The sequence below is a fragment of the Leopardus geoffroyi genome, chromosome C3 (assembly GCF_018350155.1).
Source record: "Leopardus geoffroyi isolate Oge1 chromosome C3, O.geoffroyi_Oge1_pat1.0, whole genome shotgun sequence".
In the NCBI taxonomy this organism is placed as follows: Eukaryota; Metazoa; Chordata; class Mammalia; order Carnivora; family Felidae; genus Leopardus; species Leopardus geoffroyi.
The window spans coordinates 17469913-17473564 of record NC_059338.1 but is presented as its reverse complement, the minus strand read 5'-3'; the positions used below and the strand labels follow the sequence as shown (position 1 = coordinate 17473564).

The 3652-nt window shown below is 36.2% G+C and overlaps 1 pseudogene; it reads right to left on the bottom strand.

Moving 5' to 3' along the window:
• Window positions 1-348: 348 nt before the first annotated feature.
• On the bottom strand, window positions 349-1258 carry LOC123586514 (annotated as a pseudogene).
• Window positions 1259-3652: the final 2394 nt, after the last annotated feature.

The window sequence follows — 3652 nt, the reverse complement described above, 5'->3', positions numbered from 1 at the left end:
AAATCATAAATGACTTAAACTAAATATTAACACTCCAAAATTCACACAATATGAAATAAAATAGGTATAGCAGAAAGTGCTCTCTGAAGCATGTTCACATTCCCAAGATAAACAACGAAGTGTAGCCACCAAAAATTGATAGGCATAGGTGCAAACATTTGCATGCAAACTTTTATAAGACATAAGAAATTATTTGTTTTGATAATTTTATGTGCTGCTTATATACATTTTAAAACAAGTACAACTGAAAACATTTCTACATAAAAACCACAATAAACTCAAGTGAAATACTAAATAATAGTCTTATAAACTGATCTCTCAAGAGAATAACAACTGAAGTATGGTATTCTAAGAAATGCCCTTATCTTGATCAATCATTTCTGTTTTAACTGAAAAGACATCTGCCAGCATATGTTCTGGAATTTCTGAACCTCTGACTTTAAAGGCATAACCAAGTATTATCCACTTTGGCCAAACTTTGTCTCAAGGTATACAGCTTCTTAGAAACTGCATAAGGTCCATATTGCCAGTGAATAAAAACCCATCATAAACCTGATGTAAAAACTGGCTCGCCTCAAAAGGGGGTGTCAATGTCCCCCTTTCCCCATCTGTTAATACACATCTGCATCAACTCTCCAGTTAAATGAGCCACTCCCAGAAGGTAATCAACAGGGGTGATTTTTAGTTTCCAAGTCCCAAACAGCTTATCCTGTGCATCAAAGGAGGGGGTCTCATTTTCTTTTCCATATTATTCTGTGGTAAATATCAATTATTTAATTTCATCCATATTGGTAAGTGATCATGTTCTAATGAGGTGTTGAAAAGAGATAATGTCCACATATTCCTTCAGTCCTATAGTAACGGCTCTATGGAATTGGTGTATGTCTTCTCCTGAGAGCTCTTGAGCTACTTGTAATACCTTTCGTCTAATACCATCCAATTTAATTTCCGAGTCAGTCAATATTTCTTCCATATCAGGAGAACTTGTAAGCCAATGGAGATGAAAAATTGTCCTTCTATGTTTAACAGTTATATCTCCATAAAGTTTCACAAGTCCTATTTGTCATGTTTTGCATCAAGTTTCTGCTGAAATGATTTGAAGGCCAATATCATAGGTGCAGGTGAATGAACATCCTTCCCTTCTCTTCTCTGGTTATGTGGGGAACTGTTATGCTTCCCTTTCCTGATCCTTCTTTGCTGCTCATGTTGGCATGGCCTACAGTGAGATGAGCAGAGACTGAGGGCCTTGGAGCCAGTGGAGTGTATAAGGTGCTGGCTGGAGAGCCTGTCGAGTAGCCCTCTGCAGCCAGCCAAAGACAACACAATTTATTAATTTACTGGTGTAAATAACAAACACACACACACACACACACACACACACACACACACACACACACACATACTTGGCATAACTCCTAATGATATGCTGTATTCTTATGATGAATTTTGAAAACGAAAAATATTAACTTTAGGAACGGTGGTAAATCTTGGTGTTTGGTTTTATGTTTAAAGACTAAAGGCGCTTGGTATTTAGTTTTATGTTTACTTGGCTAGGACTTATGTTGTGTTTAAATCTGCTCTAGCTGCAGATGTCAGAAACTAAAATTCCTTTTGCAGCTTTTGTCTCCTCTGTTGTCTTGGATTTTCCTTGAGACTCCTTTTTGAATAGGGTCTGTGTCTTACAATTCTTTTCAGCCTCAATTCCCAGGTAGCATATAGAAGCCTGTTGATGTGGCAGTAAGATGTGGGGCAAGAGAAATGTTCTCTAGTGGTAAGATCAAATTGGGTCATTTTCTGGTATGTCTATGTCCCTGAACTGTGATCTTCACAGGTGCTACTCAGCCTTTTTCTTTTTCTTTCTTTCTTCCTTTCTTCTTTTCTTTTCTTTTCTCTTTCTTTCTTTCTTTCTTTCTTTTTCTTTCTTTCTTTCTTTCTTTCTTTCTTTCTTTCTTTCTTTCTTTCTTTCTTTCTTTCTTTCTTTCTTTCTTTCTTTCTTTCTTTCTTTCTTTCTTTCTTTCTTTCTTTCATTTTTTTTCCCCCACCTTAGGTGACACAGGAAGGCTGGGGCCTGGAGGGTGGGGGATGGGTATTTCCCTTACTTCACACTGGTAAAATAATTTCCATTATGGACATGCCTTTATTAAAGAGAGAGAATTCTCTGAGCATACTCAAAAATGATACTTTCCCTTATCCTTGTTGCAGAGGGATATTTCTCAGATCTTCACAGTGAGAACCTGGTTAGGCCCCTGGAGGGAAAACTACAAAAGTGCAGGAGATCCTTGGGGCGGATTTTCCTGAAGTTTTTATACCTCAAGATAGTCAACACTAGCCTCTAGCAATTAGTCAACTGTCCTTTATGACTAGTAATGCTGACTCAAGAGGCTGTTTCTGCTTCTGATAAACTATAAGCTTTGCATCTGATGGCTTTCTTTCCAATTTCTCAGGGCAATGGTTTGCCCTGTGGCCTTGATCATCTGATGGATCTAAGAGAGTTGGTTTGTTTTTTTTCAGCTTTGTGTGTGTGTGAGAGAGAGAGAGGGAGAGAGAGAGAGAGAGAGAGCAGGAGCACAGGAGAGCGGCAGAGAGAGAGAGAGAATTTTTTAAAAATTTTTTATCATTTTATTTATTTTTGAGAGACAGAGCATGAATTGGGGAGGGACAGAGAAAGAGGGAGACACAGAATCCGAAGCAGGCTCCAGGCTCTGAGTTGTCAGCACAGAGCCTGATGTGGGGTTCGAACTCAGGAGCCGTGAGATCATGACCTGAACCAAAGTCGGACACATAACCAACTGAGCCACTCAGGGGCCCTGAGAGAGAAAAACTTAACCAGGCTCCTCACCAAGCATGGAGTCTGATATAGGTTCATCTCACGACCGTGAATTCATGACCTGAGCAGAAATCAAGAGCCAGACAATCAACCAACTGAGACACCCAGGTGCCCCTGGGGTGATGTCTTAAGAGTCACTGTAAAATTTATGAGTTTTAAATATAATATCACTCACATTTATAATTATTGCCAGAAAACTAAAGAAGAATTTAAATCTGAAATTAAATAAATCAAGATAACTCATCCAAAAATGTTTATTAAAATTTTACCTGCAGATTTTATTCCAAAACAAACTTACATGATGGCATTTTATTTAAACTTTTGAAATAGGAAGAATGCTAATTACTGTGGTATTTTTAGTTACATTGGAAAAGGTAGTACAGTAACAATCAGAACAATGTTTTGATAACATTTTGAAGTAGTTATAAAATGTGTCAAACGTTTTCTGATATAAATTTGAATTTTTGAGAAACAATAAACTTTTTAAAGACAAATACATCATATAAAGATAAAAAGTATTATAAACTTTCTAAATACTGAAAACATATATTTTTATTTCCTATGTTTTTATTATATATATGTATGAAATGACCTTGTATATTAGATGTCATCTAAAAATTTCTCAGTTTGTTATATTTTCTCCAATATCTTTACAGTGTTATTATGCTAGTACTACTGAGAAGGTGATCTTAATATAATTAGTGTCTGTGAAAATAAAGTGAGATTCACAGATTCAAAATTATTTTCCTTTTAACATCCAAAAGAGTATTTGTTGAGGGTTTTTATCATGAATGTTATAAAATGGATGTTATAGTTTGTTAAATG